This window comes from Haemaphysalis longicornis, unplaced genomic scaffold (genome assembly GCF_048455015.1).
Source record: "Haemaphysalis longicornis isolate Haplotype H1 unplaced genomic scaffold, Haemaphysalis longicornis Haplotype H1 scaffold_2, whole genome shotgun sequence".
Taxonomy (NCBI): Eukaryota; Metazoa; Arthropoda; class Arachnida; order Ixodida; family Ixodidae; genus Haemaphysalis; species Haemaphysalis longicornis.
Genome location: NW_027526295.1, coordinates 176,373,669 through 176,396,242, shown reverse-complemented (window position 1 = coordinate 176,396,242; position 22,574 = coordinate 176,373,669). Strand labels below are relative to the sequence as shown.

The 22,574-nt window shown below is 47.9% G+C and overlaps 1 protein-coding gene and 1 non-coding gene across 6 annotated transcripts in view; one reads left to right on the top strand and one right to left on the bottom strand.

Annotated features, from left to right (window-relative positions):
• The window catches only part of Cask (peripheral plasma membrane protein CASK), a 708,589-nt gene that overhangs the window by 81,265 nt on the left and 604,750 nt on the right, over positions 1 to 22,574 (top strand). The gene's annotated exons all lie outside the window — the stretch shown is intronic.
• Trnai-gau (transfer RNA isoleucine (anticodon GAU)) lies at positions 19,842 to 19,916 on the bottom strand. The gene has a single exon. It is a non-coding gene; the product is annotated as a tRNA-Ile (tRNA).

Genomic DNA, 22,574 nt, shown 5'->3' with positions numbered 1-22,574 from the left:
ACAGACTGTCTGTCTGTCTGTCTGTCTGTCCGCCTGCCTGCCTGTCTGTCTGCGTCCGTTCGTCCATTCCGTTCGTCCGTTTGTTCATCCGTTTGTTTATCCGTCCGTTCGTTCGTCTTTCTGTCTGTCACCGAAATTAGCCAGAAATTGAAGTTCATTTGTCACTGGTTGGTCTGCTGGCTAGTGGGGCATAGAACCTGAGAAACCTATACTTTTTTTCGAACCTCCTAATCATGGTATGCAACAAACGCACCGAGTTGATTTAATTCTAGATAATATATATATATATATATATATATATATATATATATATATATATATATATATATATATATATATATACCATGATTAGGAGGTTCGAAAAAAAGTATAGGTTTCTCAGGTTCTATGCCCCACTAGCCAGCAGACCAACCAGTGACAAATGAACTTCAATTTCTGGCTAATTTCGGTGACAGACAGAAAGACGAACGAACGGACGGATGAACAAACGAAACGAATGAACAAACGGACGAACGGAATGGACGAACGGACGCAGACAGACAGGCAGGCAGGCGGACAGACAGACAGACAGACAGACAGACAGAGGGACGGACGGACTGACTGACGGAGAGACGGACGGACCGATGGATAGACAGACGGATGGAAGGGCGGACCGCAATGAAGTTGTTTTTCCTGGCTAAAAAAAGTATCGTCTTAGAAAGGAAAACGCGAAAATAAGAGCGCAAGAAAGCGCGTTATCCGTGGGAAGAACGGAGCTCGGACGAAGTGCTGCACGCGATCGAAGCCTTTCGGTGTCTAAAAGTGCTTCCGCCTTCATCGTCGACGGTGGGGGCTGGTGCTTCGCCGAGCGGGGTTCACTTGAGCCCGTCACTGCGCGACACGGCTGAGAGCCCCCGCCCAAGTGATCATCAGATTAGCCCCCCGTCCAACCCTTTTCCTTTCTCACGCAATCACGCGATACAGAGGGAGATAAATATGGCCGCCAGCGTACGCAACGTCTATCACGGACGAGAAAAAAAAGCCTCTTCCGCCTCGCTCGGAGCCGGGAGAAGTAAATGAATGATCAAAATAGAGTTTCGGGCAACACCTCAATGTCTACGAATACTGCTTTGCGTGCGAAGCTTAGCGACCACAATTATACCGTCGCCAACCGGCCCGTGGGAGGGTGAGGGTCGATAGGTAGGGAGGGTAGGAACAGGCTTTATCTATTCAGGTAAAGTTGGGCAGCCTGATAAATAGAGATTGAAAAAGAAAGTATACGAAGGATGCTGCGAGGCGACCTGGAGAGGAAGGAGGGCGGGGGCCACTCGTCGGAAGCTTTTAACGAGGCGTGCACCCGGTGGAGGCGGAGCACCCATGCACGGAGGCCCGGCTAAAACGCCCCGGCGTTCACGCCGTGGCTGCCGCGCCACAGCGCTGTCGAAGTTATAGACGCTGCGCAACGAGGCGGATAGGAGAGCGCACCGCCCGCGGCGCCACCGCTTTGTGTTTATCCTATCATTGTTATTGCCTCCTTTTTCGTTCTCGCAGTGGTGCGCACGCGCAGCTCATGGCGATGAGAGTTGAATTCGGCGCTCCCTGTAGCCTCTTCCCCCTCTCCATCACCGTCGAAGCTTCGCGGAGATTTTACCGTTGCGCATCCGGGCGGTACGGACTAAACCTTTCGCGCCGGCTTCCGAAACCGATGATTCGCCCTGGTCTGTGACGCCTCGAGACTCACCAGAAGACAAAATTAACGAAGCTTATGGGCTAAACCTGTTACAATTGTTGCTGTCTTTCTTAAATAGTCCGTGACACCCTCCACCCCCAAGTAGATCTGTGGTTGTCCTGTATTCTTGGCAAATCAGTTTGAGTTCACGTTTTACTCGAGTTTACATGTACAACCATGCCAACTGGGCTCGGAGGGGAGTTATGGAGGCGAAAAGCAAAAATGCCCGTGTGTTTGAGATTTCGGCGCACGTTAAAGATCCCCAGGTGGTCATAATTAATCCGGAGCCCTCCGCTACGGCGCCTCATCGCCTCTGTAGCGTCGGCGTGTTAAACATCACAATCAATCAATCAATCAATCAATCAATCAATCAATCAATCAATCAATCAATCAATCAATCGTCAATCAATGAGCCGGAGGGAAGGTCTTTTTCAATCTTACCACATTTTTCTTCTCTGTTTTTCCGTCTCAAGACATGTGTGTATGAAGACAAGTCACGAATAAACCAAGTCAAATCTCCTTTGGCCTCCCTACGTTTCATCTCCTTAGCGCCTTTTTTCACCTCGCCCTCATCACTGTTGCTGGAACCTGGCGTATCAACACTATAAACGATATATAGTCCTGTCAGCACTGTTTTCTAGGTTTGCGTTGCCAGCGCAGAAGTGAACATAAAAATCAAATCCCATCCGTCTAACGAAGACGATGGTTGGAACGCGAACCTTTTTTTTGCGTGCGAAAATCAGATGGTGAAGTGCCAAAGTCACAGCCGCTGCAATCAGTCAACGCGTCGATAATCAAAGTGCAAACCGCCTCAGAATCAAAGTACAAGCATCAACAGCCAAAGTGCAAACTGTCTGAGAGTCAAAGTTCAAGCGTCAATGATCAACGTGCAAAGTGCCAACGATTCAAAGTCGAAGCACTGACCCCCCCCCCCCCCTCCCTTATTGTCGACTGTGTCGGAATTGCGCAATAGGATAGACGTCGGCTTCATAACGCCAAGGACCTAGGTTCGATTCCAACCATGAAGGCGCTTTTTCTTATGTCATCATCGTCACCACCGCCACCACCACAACCATCGTCATCATCATCATCCTCATCATCTTTACCATGTGCCCTCGCAGCGTGTAAAATTCGCTTTCCTGCAATGCGTTCTGTTTACGACACCGCCATCAGTGAGGCCAAGTAGGCCTCGCTTTAAAAATAATCCCACTAAATGTCACTACCTTAGCCACGTTGCCCATCGCCACTTTTGTCCCTAACACTGTAACCTGTACAGCTAACTTCCGGCTCCGCCACACTGTCCGCTTTCCCACATGGACCTGCGCGTGCCCAGACGTTGCCTAGCAGCGCAACCTCCTTTTCTCTCTGTTTTATTTCTGAGGCACGCTCTGTGAAATTTGGGCGCCGCTCCGCTGGTACAGACAATGCCGACGCGGGCTTTTCCCGCTTACCGGGTCATTTAAGGCCCCTCTAAGCGCTGACACACAAAAGCGCCCCGAGAGACACGGGCAACCGGACAGCCACAAATTGCCGCGAACTATGGCTGTCTCGATCGGCTCTTATCGAGGGAGGGTGAGGAGAAAGGACGAGATTTATCCTCGGGCGTATATCGCATCTCGGGTGAAGTTCTCACGGCGAACGCCGGCTGTCGCGGCGGCAATTGGAAGCGCTGATCTCCGCCGGCGCCCGCTTTTTGCCGCGCTTTTTGACGCGCGCTTTTCCCCTTTGTTGCTGCCCCTATTGAAGCCATTATGTGTACGTTCCCCTTCTTCGAAGCAACGGCGCGTCATGGCCGCATCTGCTGAAGCGATCCGCGCGGAGGCGATGCCTGCCCGCCCGACTTTTCCCCGTATTTCGGAGCTGTTATTTTGTTTATTTATTTTTTGGCCACGTTCGTTCCGTGGCGCCGCTTTTAAATGACTCGTACGCCTTTCCGTTTGTTTCCGCTTTTTTTCCTTGAAAAATTGCCTGAAGTGATCGAAAAATGGCGGGGGGAAAATGGGCGCATTGTTATTGATACTTCCCACTTACCAGCGTAAAGTCACCTTTGTAGTCGGCGTCGATATCTGCTCGAGCGTCCTCTCAAAAAAAGGCGGGCGCTGGTTTGTATACTGGCCAGGATTTCCAATTTGTTCTCGCCGCTTGTTCTGACTAGAACGCTTTTGTAACGGGTCGCCGCGCAGATGTCGCTAACCCCTACTATTTTCGGGAGAGCAGGGGAAACATACAGCGAGAATATTGCGTCCCTGTCGTTTACACGAAAGTGAACCTTGCGTTTGGTCCTCTTGTCTAATGCTGGAAGCATCACTTGGCTACTTGTCAACAACTCCTCCGCGTCCCGTCTGAATCTATCGTCTCGTCGCCGCTTTCGGAAGTAAAAAAAAAAAAAAAGTGAGAGAACCCTGAATAGACGCGATTATAAGGCCATTCGATTGCTTTCTTTGTTTTCCTTGAAAACGCGAAATCATCATAATTTGCATGGTTATTCGTACGCCTTGCCCTCCTAACACCGCAACTAACGCGCGACTCTCTTTCCGAAGGCGTAGTTCTTGCTTTTTATTGCTAAATCACACGTGGGCTACGTGTCGAAGATTTTGTCCACGCCTTCGTCTCACGCCACGAGCGGGATGATGGCGGATTAGTTTATGTCGAAATAGTTTCTACAGATGGGCAAGTTAACCCTGTTTTCCTCTCTCTCCGTTCTGAGAAAATGGACACGTACGGAAAGGGTTCCGTAAAAAAAAAAAAAAAAGAAAGAAAAGGAACATTGCACTCACGCGCAACACTTGAATGACGAAGCTGTTGTAGGGGATCACTTACGGACACAAAGTTGAGTTTTATGATCGTTGGTTGACGTCGGCGGCATGGAATTTCAATGACCTTATGCTGAGCAAGGCCAGAGTGAGCTCGTCGTTTTGGTGGACGTTTTCGTGCGCCACCCTGCAAGCGCGACTTATCGTCTCTAGTGGATGCTTTGCATGCCAAGCCTTTCGAAGCGCGGCCTCTTCCTCGGCCGTGCGAACTATCCGCGGCCGGGCCATGTGGAGTCAATGATCACCAAGAGCAGCTTCGACATTCAAGTCGCGGCTCTTCTACGGCGCAGAGCGCATGCGCACGACGACACGAGGAGCAAATGAGGGGCGTACGCTATGACGTGTCTTTCTCGTTCCGAGCAAGTGTCGCCACGATACGGCGAACGCTGGAGTATTTTTTTTTCTCGCCAGTCTCCCAAAATGGGTATGCTTAGCTTGACGAACGTGTGCTCGAGGCACGCGTGCATGAGCGGTGGACATTTTTTTGGTACTTTTAACTGAGGACACCATACACAAACGATTTTCTCAACAGCTTTGCTGTTAAAAGGGGTTCCTCGACCGGATTGGGCCTCTCTTTCGGATAACCGGATTACGGATCCCGTTCCGTCGGAGCCCGTTTTGGCTCCACTGGCCTGCTAGTGAGGATCTGGGTCACAATACCGGTCATCTCGTCATTGTAGGTCGGACCCGCCGCAAAGGACGGCATCGTGCGGACCTTCCTGTGGGAGACAACAGAAAGAACGCCGCTTTGTGCCTCACGAGGAGCGCAATCGTAATCTCACACTGTCATGGATAACATAGAGCACGCCTAACGTCGAAGTCGAGATACTTCCCCTTTGCTCGCTGTCGCCTGCGGCGTGCCCCTGAGGCGCCGTTTTTTAAATGAACATTGCGACAGGGGCGCGCCAATTTTAAAAATTATTTTCGCGGAGAGCTTTCGTAACGCTAGCCTACGTGCTTTTGTGAGCGCCCTCGAAACCTTTCGGTATGATTAAAAACTGAACATCGTAATCTCAATTCTAAAATCACGTACGCGGGTTCTTTTTCTGCTTAGCTTGACCGAAATAGGCAGATCGGTAATTTTGCGTCTATAAATCACTAGTATAGTGCTCCGTAGATTTTTCTTTTAACACCCAAGAGAACTTTCCGTATCATAGATTTCCACTCCGCATCCGGGTATTCGGCACTCTTTCCGGGGCGGGTCCACTTTTCACGTGTGAGTGGTTTCCACGGCAGGGATGATTGGGCCGTAATGCGTAACATGATCGATTTCTAGCGTGGTTAGTGTGCGTAAACTTGGCGATCTTTTAGCCGGTAGTTGCCACGCAACCGATAATACGAGATGAGTGGGTACTTCCCTGTAGACGAATGAGTTGCCAGCAGGAAAGCCATCATTTTGAAAGCTGGAGGCCGGCCTTGCAAGTTGGGCGTCGGCATTGACGGTGATCGTGTTTCGTTGTTGTTAGCTTCCTCTTTTTTAAAGCGAAAGCTCTATTACGCTACATCTTTCAATGTCATTCAGCGCGTCGCGAGTGAACTTCAGTCTCCGGTCCGCACGCTGCGTCGTTCTTCCTTATCGCTTCGCTTGCTTGGAGCCTCGCACCTCTGATGTGCTACGTGACTTGGTGAGGGTGAAATGGCTGCTTTGCCTGCGCGTGATCGCTCAGCAATGGCTGGGCCGTCTACGCGTGCGCTTCAGCGCAAGCGAACCACGTGACTAGGCACGGTTTTAAAGGGACCCTGCAACACTTTCTTAACTTTTTTTAAATCTTAAAGGCTTGCAGAACGTAGTCACCCAACACACCAAGTGCTAAAATTATGGGGTCGCAAATTACCTCAGCCAAGAATTACTACTCTATGCCCATCAGATAACATGTAAATTCGCTCAAAAGGTTTTCCTCTTTCCCGGTCTTGACGTTCTTCGACGGCTCGAAATGCGTCACTAAGGCCATATGTAGCGGCTGTTGGCCGGTTTTCCTTCAGTTGCAGCAATGAACCCTTTTCGATAGCAACTTAAAAAAAGCCACAAGAACAAAGCAGAAATGCAAGGCGTATCTGGTGCGACGAGCAAATCACTCAGTGCCGCTTCTTGCTGGCGATAACTATAGCTTGAAATCGCTTATCGAAAGTGTTGCAGGGTGTCTTTAACGCCTTGGTACCGCTGCCTCGCTTATCGATGGCTCCCCGGCTGAGCGTCAGTGTGTGCCCTTCAGCGCAAACGAAAAGACTAATACAATCATCCAGCAGATCTAGGCGGCAGGCGGCGAAATCTCAAGCAAAGGCAAACTTTCACGAAACACTGTGTGCACAGCCTTTGCTATCGCTCGTGATGGCTAGGTTTTGAAGGGTTAAACCTGAGCCATTTTTGTTGCTGCGTCGCTTATATAACGCCAGCGCAAACAAGCGGACCCTCCCAATACCGCACTTTTAGAAGGAGGTCTCGCGGATCCCAGGTTGGCCCGGAAGAAAGCCCGGCCGGCGGACGACAACGGCTGCGCAGCTGCTTCCGACAGCTCGTCGCCGTCTCAATCGTCCCCGTCCTACGCAGGACGCGGCGCGGAACGTCTTTTCTTCGCGCTGTCTTTTTCACTTCCTCGTTATTTTTGTTTTCCCGCTTAACTTCATCTCCGTCGTCTCCTTCTGGATCGCTCCTTTACGAGTGCGCTGTGAACTTGGTTTTAATTCATCAGTGCCAGCTTCCATGATTTCGGGCCGTGATCGTCGGTTATCCGCGAAATGTGGTTCATTCCCGCGCCTCCATCCACCGCTTGACTGCAGGAAGGAGAGGATGGGTTGAAGAGCAACATCTTCCTCATGCAGCTTTCATTCTTTGGACGCGAAATCCCTCTCATGGGCTGGTGACTGTTGGGATGGTGTAGTGACTGTTCCTCCCTCCACCTCCTCATAACTACCGCGGTTCTTCTCCAACCCACCACCCAGACTCTTCCATTTCAGTCAAGGGCTCGCGCCCAGGGCACTATCGCCGGGTCTGCCCCACGTATCTGACTTAACTGCCCAAAGCGGCGGTTCACGCGTGCAGTTACTTTCAGATAAATAGGTCACCAGTTTGATTGCATGCGTCGTTTAGTTTTGCCGCTGCCACACTTTTCTTATTTCCTTTATTGCCAGCCACGTGCAGCGAATACTTTCCCACATTTCCTTTTTACCCACGACATTCGCAACCGCCGTACGATCGGCTGAAATTGTATGAATGCCCACCTGCTATGGTCTCGCCCGAGACTGGCAGTTTTGAAAATAAATAAATAAATAAATAAAAATATGCGTCAACGCTACCGCGTTTTGAACTACATTGCGGAGTTTCCAAAAGGTGCTGCTAAGCATTTTCTACTAAGCATTTTCCCCTCTTCTCTTTACAACTCCGATTCCCTTCGTTGGTCTGGTGTTTTTGTTTTTGATTTTCACCTTTTCACCATTACCGTTTCAACGGCTCATGTTTTACCTCCAAAGGACGCTAGCACCGTTTCCAACCTACAACGATTAGTACCTTCCATTTGTTCCGATCGAAAACTTTGTGCCAGTATATATATATATATATATATATATATATATATATATATATATATATATATATATATATATATATATATATATATATATATATATATATATCGACCTATACAATGCGACGCCACGCGGCGCACCGTATATATCCTGGCCGCGTATGTATTGAACGAAGCAGGCGCGGCGTTCGTGCGCTGGTGGGTTCCAGGTTGTCGCTCATCTATCGGTGCCGCCGCTACCGCCGCCTCCTTAGCTGCTGCTGCTGCTGCTGCCGCTGCCAGGCGCGATCAATATATTAATGCGAAACTGGAGACTGAGCCCGGTTCACGCACGTGCGACGCATTCCGCCTCTTCTCCTCGTTCCCCTCAATTTCTGCTTTCCCCTGCTTTCCGTCTTCGTCGACGCGTGCTTTTCGTAGCTGTCTTCTTCCTCGTGTGCGCCGTTTCGCGGGCAGTTTTTTTTTTACGCGCGCCGTTGTTTCTGTGTGTTTTCTTTGATCGCTATTCTTCTCTTTTCTCAGCCAGTCGCCGTCTAATTCTTAGCTTCGTCGGTGGGATTCGTGTAACCGGCCTAACCAGGGATTCTGGCTTGATTGAAGCTCAATGGGCTGTCGTCATGGGCATGCAGTCATCTCCCGAAAAGGAGTGCCCATTCAATGATTAGGTCATACGAGTCGGGCGCTTTTCGGCGCTCCCTCCTTCCATCCGTTCCTCGCTTTCCTTCTGTAACTTCGAGAACGCACGCAGGAACGCGCACTCACGAGTGCAGCATGTATTTATTCACGTGCACTTCCTTGGGCTATTTGTTAAACCATTTGTGGCGGAGGCGACGGGGGTGAAAACTCACCCGCTTACCCCCCGCCAAACTACCTGTGTAGCGCAGAGCCTTGACAATGCACGCGTCAGCCGAGAGGGGGCAATGGAGGATTGGCGGGTGACCGCATAGGGCGAGTCACGCCATATATACCAAGTCACAGGCCACAGGTCGTCACAAGTGCACGCTTCTGATTGGTCTATCTGAAGAGAAAGATTATAAGTCGCGAGTCGCAAGCGCTCGTTCCTGATTGGTCAATCTTGCGAGGAATGTTACGAAACCAAGCCTAAACTTCGTTCGACAGACCATCGCCAGTTTAAACGTGACCGAAAGTCCAAAGTTGGAATTATCCACGTAAGAAAAAAAGACTTTCCAGGCTTATCCTGCCACTTCAGCAGCCAAGGAATACTTGACCGCCGCAAGAGGCTGAACAACAACCGCAGCAACAACAACAACAACCACGACGACGACGACGACGACGACGACCACAACAACTACGATCGCCTTTCACTCCTTTGTTGCGGCGACAGGCCGGATGCTCTGCTAGACAGCTATATCGTCATTCGCAATTTTTTTCCTGACTATCCTGTTCTATCCAAAGATTTGCTTTTCCTTCTCTCAATATTTTTTTCGTACTTCACTTTTCTCTCTCTCTCTCTAAAATAAACCGGGTCACAGCCTAATAATTACAGGCAGCTTCTTGGCCAATCCCCCGCGTGGGTACGCGCCATGACTGAAGGATACAACCAACCAACCAACCAACTATAACAACAACGATGACGACTACAACTACGACGACGACGGCGACAACAACAACAACAACAACAACAACAACAACGACGACGACGACGACGACAACGACGACTACAACTACAACTACAACTACAACAACAACAACGACGACGACGACAACAACAACTACAACTACGACGACGACGACGACAACAACAACAACAACGATGGCGACGACAACAACAATCAGGCAATATGGTGGCAGGTGGTGGTTGCGTTCATACATACGCCATCACGTACATGCACGCGATTCCTCAATCTGCTCCTCAATTGGGGGTGTAATGCGCGCGTCATCGCCGCTATTCAGGAAAGGACCATGGACAATCCATTCTCGCTGAATGGACAATGGACAGTGTAAGCGGTCTCGTCATCCTGCGATCCAAAACCGTGCGGATTCCTACATCGGCTACACTAAAGCTGCCGGGGTAGCGTCATGTGTGTTAGCCCCGCCGGGCCGACCTTACACTCAGTGCAGCCAGTTTGGTCTAAAAAAACATCCCTATTATAAAGGGCGTGGTAGAGGTCCGATTCCGCAATCTCGTCCTCCGGCTAATGAGAGGCGAGACGTCGACTGTTAGCGAAGCGCGGGTGATGATGCCACGTTGACCAAATCTTTTCTTCAGGGCGCACATGAATAATTATCTACGATGAAGGTGAAGAAAGGGAAAAAAAGGGGAAGAAACAGAGGAGAGAAAAAAAAGAGGAGTAACACACTGGGTCAGCGCCTGGCCATTCGTGAATCGCAACAAGAATGAAGGAGTTCAGTGCTGCGAATATGAGGAATTAAGGGTGGACCAATCTCTCAATCTCTCTCGTAAACCCACTTGGTATCGCAGTTCAAACAGCGCCATTGATGGAGTAGTTGCGAGAAAGCATGGGGCGCTTAGATTCCTGGTTCCGTAGTGTTGACCTTTAAGGAAGAGCGGTGACCCACGCCGCGCACGGAGCTGCGACGGCGCATCGATGAAAACGGCGGCATGGGTCGATGGTAGGGAGATTAAATAGATGAATGGCGCGGGAGGCTGTTTCCTCCGCCATGGAAGCGGTGCATGGTCTCCGTAATCCGGTAGGTGGCGTGACCGAAATTGCTTCCGGCAGTTACTGTCTTCGGAAAATTCGTATTTTCGCATTCCAAGTTATTTTGCGTGTGTGGAGAATCTTCTTCGCGGTATGTCTGTTCGGCGTATATGTACTGTCAAATTTATACTTCAGATAGTACGCTTTCTGCGTCCAGGCATCTTCACATTTTAACACGAAAGTGTTTTATTCCGGGATACACAAATATTTCAGTGACGTCATATCCGTCATGGAAGTTATGCCAGTACAACGAAGCAAGCGGCCTGTAAAGGATGCATCCATGCACACAGGATCTTCTTGCGGGGAAGCAAACTTTAGAGCCAAAGAGTAAGTTATACTTAGGGTTGTTCGTTTTCGGGTTTTATATTTTAACACGAAAGTGTTTTATGCCGGGATACACCAAGATTTCACTGTAGTCATATCCGTCACGGAAATGACGCCAGTACACTTTTGCCGAAGTGACCCGCCAGCAGGACATCGCTCGTCAAGCACACCCACAAGACAGCCGCCGACCCGCAAATCATGCTCATCTGCAGATTTCACTGCACATTTCGCTTTCGTGTTTTACCGATTCCTATGACAGAGGAATCAACCATAATTTTTTGTTCCACATGTGGCTCACGAGAAGACATTCGTGATGTTATATGCTAGTGCCCAAAGAACACCGTGCACAGACAGAAACTCATATTATCTTTGTGCAGGCACCTTGGTGCTGGACTTGAACTGAGGCTGTTTTGGGGACCTTGCTACTCGTGCAATCAAAGCTCTCTTGGAGTGTCGTTGGAGCACAGAACTGGACAGAGTTTTGTGATTGAAAATCTTGGGCGCATCAAATGACATCTTTTCGTTTTAACATTTTTTTTCTTTTTTTCTTTTTGTTTTTCTTGTATCATCTAGCGTAGCAAGCCAGCGGGCCGGCTCGGCTCACATTGCTGGTCTTCATTAAAGTTATTCTCTCTCTTCCACTTCGTTGTTTAACTATAAATAACTATTGTGCAAGTTAAATCCTTCTTATTAATAAACTTGGTAGCACTATGGTGATTGATATAGTGTATAAATGTGTTCGTTAGTGTTTAAATAGATGGGCGTGGTGATGGAGGTGCGATGAATGCATGTCCCAAAAACTGAACACTCACTACCAAGATTTTTTGCTTTGTACCGGGGTCACTAATTTGTTTCCTGTGGAATAGAGGTGAGGGGCGTTTATGACTCCCTAATTTCGTTCGGTTGGCTTGGTAATGACCTTAGTCAATCTGGTTGGTCTGGTCGGGGCTGGTTGTTGCGCGGACAAACTCGCGCACTGCAAGCGCGCGTTGACAGCGGATGGGCGGAGCGGGTCGTCCGGCCGGGTCGTCCCGTACGGGTCGTCCGGGCCGTACGTAGGCCTTCTATTTCAACGAAGTTTTTTTTAGTGGCGGAGCACCTTGGGGGCTCGGGCTGTCGGCGTCTTACGTCATCGTCTTTCGTCGTCGTATTATCATGGGGTTATGCTACTAAAACACCAGTACACTCGTTTTCCAACGCCTCGCGCTAGAATGTAACCCGCCCTAAAAAAAGACACCGGGACACTCGTCTTCGAACGTCTCGCGCTGGAACGTTTAATTTCCATGGGGAAAAACGCGTACCAAAAGAACACACCGGGACATTCGTTTTTAGTTCGCGCTCGCTTGCTCGCTTGTATTTCGCTCCGTGTTCGCTTTAGCTTAAAAATTCTCAGTTCTCCGTTTCGAATTTCACTTCTCTTCGGCCTTCGTAATTGGGATGTCGCGAATATCAGCGTGCGCCGCGTGGCAAGAAGGGACTTGCAATCTTTGAATACACTTAAGTTTCATGTTAATGGAGATGGTCCGTTTTCTTTTGTTTTCCCTCGCTTGCTTGCTTGCTTGCTTCTTGTTTTATCTAGTCATAAGATTACCGACTTAGTCGCACCTGAAAATCTAGATCGCTGGTCATCACTTTTGCAGTGACTCTTGTTTTTTCTTTAATCATTTCTATACCGGCACCCCCCCCCCCCCCCCCACACACACACACACACTCACTCTTTAGTGTCTGTTAGAAGCGTCTGCTCTAATAAATTATCCTCTCCCTTGCCCATCTACCCTGGCGGCGCACTTCATTTTTTTTTGCCACCAAATGTCCTTCGATCTACTGGGCGATCGGTCTTCTACTTCTAGTAAAGTACACACACATATATAAGTACACACATTATCTACACATTGCAGAGAAAATGCCTCGCCCCGACCTTCGACGCAGCTGCGCCAACGTCCGCAGCACATTCGACTGCCGTGTGATCGCTTACTAGCGTGGCTACTGAGGCAAACGCAATGCTTTAGCGATCGTTCGTGTTCTCAGAGGAAAGAGAAGGGATTGTTCCTGCCTCAGAAGCTGAGCTCTCACACACATACACGCGGACGCACAACAGCGGCAGCTGCGAGTATACGCGCAACGACATGAATACTACCATAGAAGGCGGCGAGGAGGGTGGAGCGGGTCTTTCGTCTTCATCTCAGTGGCGGCGACTCACTCACTCGTTGCGCCGTTGGACAGCGTGTTTGCAGTCATCGCGGCAGGTGCTTAGGCCGGTGTGTGTGCTCCCAGTGTATACACAGACCGCCGCCTTTCCCGTGCACCGTCGTCAGGCTGTCACGACACCAGTTCCGCGCAGGCGAGGGCTCGAAACTCTCGGCAAACATGGAACGGGAGGTGGGTCGAAGCTCTCATTGCCTGGCCCGCGTCCTCCGGTCACTTTATGCCCTCGATTCTGTATACACAGCTACCTAACTTCGCGTGTGGAGTTTGAAGCGAGTCCCAGATGCATATTTCCCGGCTTTGAAGACAATTTGAAGAGAAGAGAATACGCACTGTCTGTCGCGAGGGGCAACTCTGCCAGCGAACACTGTAGCGGGAGTTTCGCGATCAGCTGTTTCCGACGGAGCCAGGCTGGAATATTACATCGCAAATGGATGCAACCGAAGACGGACCTGTATGCCTGATGTGGTGTACTCGTAGAGGTACGCATTGTACGAACAAAAGTTAAAGAAAATAACGATATATGTTTCCTGGGTCTTTCAGACCTGCGTCGTGCGGGAAAGACGGACGGCCAGTTCCGATGGCTGGACGTCAATACATCTCAGGATGTTTTTTTTTTCTCCCGCTATGTCGTCCTCGAGCGTAGAGATTCGCTTCCCTATACGCAAGTGGCCGTCTATGCTTGCATATTTATGCCGGTACCGGACATGGTCGTCCTCCGCGACTGTATGTGACATCTCGCGTTTCGCATACGGGCCGCCAGAGAAATAGGATGCGAAGTCGATATAAAGAAGCTTGCGTATACGAGGGGAAGTAAGGTGGGCGCGAAGGGACGGAAGGTACCTTATCGACCGTGGGTAGCATATAGGGTTTTCTGACAACCCTCCAGTATGTCCGAAGTGCCGTACTGTTTTTTTTTTTTTTTTTTTGCGCAGATAGCAGGACTGTTGTGAATATTTTCTCTCCGCCACAACTGAAGATAATCTCACCACTACAGCCATCATTGTAATCATCATCATCATCGCCGTTACCCTATTTATGTCCACTGCAGTACGGAGGCATCTCTCATTGATTCCCAGCTGCCCTGTTCTTCGCTGTCCGAATCCATTATTTGTCATCAAATTACCGCATCTCACTCCTCCATGGATTCATCGTCCTTCATCTACTTTTATTCCCTTCTCTCGGTATTCGCTCCACTACGCTGGTGGTCCAACGACGGTCAATTGTACGCATTACATACCCTGCCCGAGTTGGCATTCTCCAATTGAGTTTGCTCCCTAATGCAAAACGCTCGCTTCCTATTTCTAACACGCGTAACTCCTGTTATGAATGCGTAGCAGGCTTTGCCGAGAAGACCCCCCCCCCCCCACCCCTCATTCCCCTCCACTCAGCCAGGACCGTTTAACGCCGTGCATTTCCGCAATAATGCATAACTGGCGAAAGTAACACAGTACTTGTCGAACAGAATTTTGAAACACCAGAAAAAAAGAAAAATAGAAAAAATAAAATAAAAAAGATCTGAGAACATTAAAAATATGCATCTTGTACATCTCCCCCCAAAACTGAGAATAAGCGTGAAAAGTCCGCAAAAAAGAAAAAAAAAGACACGTTCGAGATACGAATAGAAATATAGCGAAAATGAAGAACCATGTAACTCCCTGCGTTTCCACAAAAAATGCAGATTTGGTGGAAGCAACACCTGTGACATTTACAATAGCGTGAATGGGGATAATTTATCTGACAAAATTTAAAAGCAAACAAAAAAGAAAATAAGAATATATAAAAACAAAATTATGACGAAAACGATCTGCCAAAATAAAAAAATATGCATCTTATGCACACTACCTCCAAAAAAAAAAAAATAAACCGAAGTCTAAACAAGGACAGTCCGCAAAATTGCGTTCGAAATACAAATAAAAATAGCGTAAACGGACCAACTCTGCAGTACGCCTTGCATCTTCGGGTAAAAACATAGTGAAGGAAATGCACTGCATCGTTATAATGGTATAAATTTACATCATTGTAGAAAACAAACAAAAGAAAACTCGAAAAATAAAATAATCCAACGCCTTTCGCTACTCATAGCCATATTGACCTCACAATTCAGACAAGTGGAGTAAGAATGCCACGCATTTGTGGGAAATTCTCTGAGACGACAGTACGGGCCAAGGGATGCGATCAGATATTTTCGTTAAGAAAAGGACGCTAGAAGCTGTACAGAAACGCACGTTTGCCGAAAGAGGCTTGATTCGCTGCTTCTGTCTTTCGATGAAATTCGCATACAAAGGCTCTAAAAACATACGGGGAAAAAATCGAGGTTATTTTCTTTTTAGAGGAGTCGGTTAGAATGATAGAACATAATCAAAGTCGATGGGTGTTTTTATGCACGCGTAACCCGCAGTACGCGTGCATTCCTACAGACGTGTGAGTAAGAACACGTTTGTAGCTGCACGGCGTCGGCCGGGACCACGAATAGGAGACGGCCACTGGCGTTGACCTCAGAGTTCGAAATCAATGTTTGAGAACCGAGTAAAGCGAGATCCACCAATAGTAACAACCAATAAGAACAGCTAACTGCAACTGTATGCATATGGACGTCTAAGTAAATATCCGAGGGCCTCTCGAAAGCCTAGTGCGCCGGAAGAGACGCACATAACGGAGTAAGTCCGCCGAGTGGGACCGAGGAATTCTATTGCTGACACGGAGCGCAGCCCTCGGGCGGAAACGCAGCGTTTTTTTAAATAAATCCACTCTGTCGCGAACCCGCCACTTGTTAAAGTTGCAGGGGATGAAAAGGGACACGCGTGAGCGAAGCCTAAGAGGCGCAATTTAAAGCCCTCCGCTCGCTCGCTTCGGTCTTTCCTTCCTTCCGAAGAGCGACTCGTCTTGGCTCTTTTGCTTCCCGCCGCCTTCGCTTCCGGCTACAGCTGATTGCGCGCTTATTAAGTTGCTGGGGAAAATAAAAGGGGCGGGGGGAAATTTTTCGCGCAAACTCCGGACGAAGGCTGAAAAAAGGAAATAGAAACTGCCGCTTTACTTCGCCGCGTTGACTTGAGGCGTCGTGTAACACGGCGGCTTCAAATTGAAGAGACGAAAGAGGTGACACGGGAGACGCTTTTCGAGGCTTATGAAACGCACGTGTTCACAGTGCGAATGTTTCTCATTTTCCGAGCTGGAAGTATAGTTCGCGCACAATCGCTTCCACCCACGCAGCCGCTTTTCTTCTTGAGTTTATTATATATTCTCTTAACGAGTTGCTGTCGACTCGGAACTTGTATGAAGAGCAATGCTGGAACAGGCGAAGGATGAACTGCATGACTTAGCAAAGCCTTGATGCCACGCGGTCATTTCGAAAGATGCAGCTGTTTGCTTTTTCTTTTTTCTTTCTTGTTCTTTGCTGGTGATCTTTTTTTTTTGCTGGGTTCGATACGGCAGTGGTCATCTTTAGTGTAGGTTAAGAGTTAGTGTAGGTATTCTCTAAAACGCGAATAAAGATGAAAATGTTAGAAGACATCTGTGAGTAAGAGAAAAAAAGCGTAACCTTACCACTATGCCTCCTTTGCCAACCTATCTTTCTGTATTTCCTCAACAACCCCTAATTCTCTCTCTCTCTCTCTGTACTATATATATATATATATATATATATATATATATATATATATATATATATATATATATATATATATATATAGCGCAGAAATAAGGATTGGCAGTCAAGAATGCCAAGGAAAGCAAAGGGGGAGGGTGCGGTAGGTCATTGACACAGATATAGAATTTTCGAAAGAAAGAAAGTGGAGAAAAAATGCCCGCCGGGTGGAATCCGAACCCACGACCTCCAGAATACGCGTCTGGTGCGAGGACCACTACGCTACCGGCGGGGCTGTTTTTCCCCTCCACTTTATCGGGTATTTATGTTATGGGATTTGTTGCCTGCGCTCTGGGGTGGTAGCCAGCGCCACTCGGACTACTCGGGGTGAAGGGGACCTCCTATTTTTACCCCCGGGCCGTGACTCGAGCGTCTACGACATGTCGAGAGTGGTCGACCAGTGTTGAACCCTCTTAAGCTACCTATGGCACCAAGACTACCAGAACAGAGACCCTCGCTATGCATGTAGCCAATCAGAATGGGAAATGAGGGGCTCGTTAAAATAATACAGAAATAAAGATTAGCAGTCAAGAATGCCAATGAAAGCAAAGGGGGAGGAGGAGGTAGGTCATTAACACAGATAAAGAATTTTCGAAAGAAAGAAAGTGGTGAAAAAATGCCCGCCTGGTGGGATCCGAACCCACGACGTCCAGAACCCATGACCTCCAAAATTTCCCATTCTGATTCGCTACATGCATAGCGAGGGTCTGTTCTGGCAGTCTTCGTGCCATAGGTAGCTTAAGAGGGTTCAACGCTGGTCGACCACTCTCGACATGTCATAGACACTCCAGTCACGGCCCGGGTGTTAAAAAGAAGGCCCCCTTCACCCTGTGTAGTCCGAGTGGCGCTGGCTACCACCCCCAAGCGCAGCAAACAAAAAATACCTTAACATAAATACCCCAGAAAGTGGAGGGGAAAACAGCCCCGCCTGTAGCGTAGAGGTCATTCCACCAGACGCGTATTCTGGAGGTCGTGGGTTCGGATCCCACCCGGCGGGAATTTTTTCTCCACTTTCTGTCTTTCCAAATTATTTATCTGGTTCAATGACCCCTACCACATTCTCCCCCTTGCTTTCCGAGGTTTTCTTCACTGCCAACCATTATTTCTGTCTTACGTCTTATTTCAACCAGCCCCTCATTTTCTATTCTGATTCTTATCTCTCTGTCTGTCTGTCTGTCTGTCTCTCTCTCTCTCTCTCTCTCTCTCTCTCTCTCTCTCTCTCTCTCTCTCTCTCTCTCTATATATATATATATATATATATATATATATATATATATATAGGGTGCAGTGAAACTTTGAAGATGGTAGAGAACACAAGAAAAGAAAACTTCGAACAAGGTAGAAACAACGATTGTTGCCAACGTGTCAGCAAAGAGACTTGCCTTCGTCAGGCCCTGACGAAAGCAAGTCTCTGCTGAAACGTTGGCAACAATCGTGGTTTCTACCTTGTTCGAAGTTTACTTTTCTTGTATATATATACATATATATATATATATAGGGTTTGGAAATGAGGGGCTCGTTAGAAAATACAGAAAGAAATGCCGGCAGTCTACAACGCCAAAGAAGGCATAGGGGAATGGTTAGACCATTTTTTACTGTTAGTGACGTTACATTATTTTGTTTGATTAATTACGTGACAAAGAAAGAAAGAAAAACACGCGCCCAGAGTGGGGACCGCACTCGAGTGGGGATCGAAAGGCGTTGGTTCGGTCCCCACTCTGGGCGCGTGTTTTTCTTTCTTTCTTTCACACGTAATTAATAAAAAAAAATGTGACGTCACTAACGGTAAAAAATAGTCTAACCATTCCCCTATGCCTTCTTTGGCGTTGTAGACTGCCGGCATTTCTTTCTCTCTCTCTCTCTCTCTCTCTCTCTCTCTCTCTCTCTCTATATATATATATATATATATATATATATATATATATATATATATATATATATATATATATATATACAGTCAAACCCGACTATAACGAACCCGGATAGAGCGAATTATGCTATATATCGAACAAAACTATTTCAGTTACGGAAACACATGGGAAACATATTCCTTATAACGAAGTTCACATCGGATATATCGAACTCTGTGCGCCTAGAATGGCCGCCGAAATGCATGGTCTCGAAGCGGCGATTGAGATGTGGATTGGCCGCGACCACGGAGCAAGAGCCGCGACTGAGACATTGCGCCTCGCACGGAGCGACGTGACGCCCGACACTTTCCGTAACTGTTTCCGACGCGCGGGACTCATGATGGAACCCGCCCAGTCAGCGAGTCCGGACCAAGACAGCAGCATTGGTGAACTGTGGGAAGAGTTCGCCAATGTACCCGATGATGTCGCGAGTGAAAGCCGTCCGACGATTGTAATGAAGCGCTTTCGGCAGTCGATGTGCTCCGCCAATGCTTCTTCGATTTTGGAGGACGCGGACTTGAACTGGTGCAAACAATGTTTCGTGTAGAGAATGCTATGCTAGTTGAAGCCGGCAAAACAAAAGTGAAAACAAAAATCACCGCTTTTTTTTTTTTTGCAAAGTAGGCAATTGGGGCAGAAAGTAGCTTTATTACTTGCAATAAATGCATTATTTTGGGTGTGGTAATGACTACGTTACTGTGTTCGTTTCTGCATGCGGGATGGTGGAGTTGGGTAGGGGGCAGGGCTCCCGCGGATTGCGAACTCGTAACAATCAGCGCGTTATAGGCGGGTTTGGCTATATCGAACTATTGGATATATCGAACTAATCGAAGTGCATATTGCAGTTCGCTATAAACGGGTTTGATTGTATATGTAGCGAAGCAGAATAGGAAATGAGGGGTTCGTTGAAAATAACACAGAAATAAGGGTTGGCAGTCAAGAAAACCTCGGAAAGCCAAGGGGCGGATGTGGTAGGTCATTGAAACAGATAAAGAATTTGGAAAGAAAGAAAGAAAGTGGAGAAAAAATGCCCACCAGGTGGGATCCGAACCCACGACCTCCAGAATATATCGGTCTGGTGCGATAACCACTACGCTACCGGCGGGGCGATTTTCCCCTCCACTTTCCGGGGTATTTATGTTTAGGTATTTTTGTTTCCTGTGCTTGGGGGTGGTATATATATATATATATATATATATATATATATATATATATATATATATATATATATATATATATATAGGCACACGTACACTCCTCCCTTTCACGACGTCGGGGCAGTGCGCCGGCCATTTCCAGCTGGTCCCGATACGTTATTTAGGCACGGTGCCAGCGGTGACATCCCGAAAAAGACGAGCGAGAATCGGGTACGCGTTTTTTAAAAATTCCGTTTGCTGTTTTTCTTGTCCCGTGGTGAACTAGCAAATTTGTTATTCTAAGCTCTCGTAAAAAATCACTTATATGCCGAAATGCGTAGTGATGCGATGAAAGCAATCTTCTCCGCGTTCCCGCATTTTCAAGCTTCATATTTCGAAGAGCCTGACGACGTCCCGGCAACCGCTCAACTTATGGGTAAATATTTCAGCTTCCATTCCTCCCTTTCGCGATCCTCCCGCGCAGCTCTAAAGGCTGCTTTAGCTCTTACGAATATTTAGGGAAGGCGGAAAAACGAGCATTCTCATGCTATGAGGCCCAGTGAACCGGACTGCCTCGTTTGGCGTGATATAAGAATATAGTTCCTTTTCAACGAGGAAGTTGCGCTTTTTGGTGGGAAGAAAAAAAAAAGTAGGTATCGGTTTCAGCGGCATCGCGCACCATTTGACAGGCCGTAACAAAAAAGACATTAAAGAAAGGTACATGACAAAATACTTTTCATAGTCGGAGACAGCACGTGATGCGCTAAATTTCTTTGTTTGGTGAGACGTAATTCTTGGCGACGGCTTTAATACAAGACGAGTACTTTGAGTTGACTGCAAGGCGAAGTGTCAATCTGTCAGTATTACTCGATGCGCAGGGAACAGTGTCGCCATTTGTCTTCGCGAAGATCCTATCATTTGGCCCTCACAAACACTGCACGTTCCTACATTAGTTATAAACTTCCTTACACGCGTCCCCGCGGAAAAAAAGATGGAGGAAGCTCACACTGAGTGAATAGTGAAGCTGTACGCAACCTTCACGACCATCACGATGGTTTTAGTCCAGAATTTCCGCCGATTTGCTTCATCTTCGCTGCCGCTTTACTCCATCATTGTTGCTCTAGTTGTGAGCCTTTTTTTCATTTTTTTTGTGTGATAATCATTGGACATCACCTTGAAGGGGCGTATACTATGACGTGTCTTCCTCGTTTCGAGCAAAGGTTGCCACGATTACGGCGAACGCTGCAGTTTTTTTTTTTGTAATTTTGGTCAATCACCCTAAGTGGGTATGCTTTGCTTGACAAGCGTGCGCCGGGGACGCTGGGCGGTCGCGCAAGGCAGGCACACACCAGCGCTAGGCATTTTCTTGGTTTTGGTAACTGCCGGGCGGTCGCAGTGAGGCCCGCGCTCACGCGCGCGCGCTCGGAATTTTCTTGGTATTTTTACCTGCGGACATAAAAAATAGCGATTTGCTAAAGAGCCTCGCTCTTGAAAAAAAAGCACAATAAAGAGCTGTAAATAGACCAAACGTTCAGCTAACACTTGCTCATTACTTTATTAATGTTTATAGCTCTAAATATAGGATGCAGGAGCCGGCCGATTGTTGGGACCATGAGGGGAACGAAAAATAGTCCGAATAAAAGAGCAGTCCGGAAAATCTGCGAGTCGCAAAACCGAACTCCGTTTCATTTAGCTGAGGTTGAAGAAGTCGCGAATCGTTCCTTGCGTTAAACATCCTCCTTCATGTGAGAACGTGTACTTGCATCTCTGCAAGCGTCACGTTTTCTTCCTAAACATTGGACAACAACGCCAAAACGTTTGCAATCCTTGCGTTGACGGTTGCGGGCGGTGGGGAGTGTCTTCTTCGGAGCCAGAGTCGCTTTGCGGCGGCGCTGTCACTTTGCGCACGATCTCGTCGTCCGTTGGCTCCGCGCACAACGCCATGTTGCTGTCCACTGCAGCAAACTCTCGAAATGTTGCGAAAGATCAAAGTCGGTTACCCAGGCGAGAGTGAAGCCATCCGTTGCTAGCCAGGTGGTTAGGCTTTAAAATGGCGTCGTCCTGGAGTCGCACCGGCGCTCTGTCGCGGAAAGTTTTGTCCGAAAAATTGAACTTTTCGCTTTATTTTGTCCAAAATGTCCGTTGTTCATATACATTACTCATATGGGACAACTGGCGGTTCCTCGCGAAAGTCCGGAATATCCCGCAAGTCAGAATTTTCGGAGTCCGAAAAAAAAAACGGTCGGCTACTGTAGTTATTTTTTTTTCCACTGTTTTATAGATAGTTGGTCTGGTGGAAGAACACTGTGGCCTTAATTTTTTTTGTGTGTGGGTCAATATTTGCGGAGAAGTGTCTTTCCTGGCGATTTTTTCCTTGGTAAGACTAATCTTAAAGTGAACTCAGAAATAACAAAGTCAGCCCGCGTGATACCAACGTGCTGACCATTCTGCGTAGTTTACTTAATCCATTTCCAGTGTGCTTTATTAAAGCGAAGCTGTAGTGTTCTCACTGACGGCATCTGTTACGCGAATACGCCCCGCAGGAGAGCCAACTTTATGTGACGATGAGGATGATGATTGTGGGTGAAGTGTCGCTAAATTAAAACGCTTCCCTGCGAAGCTTGGTG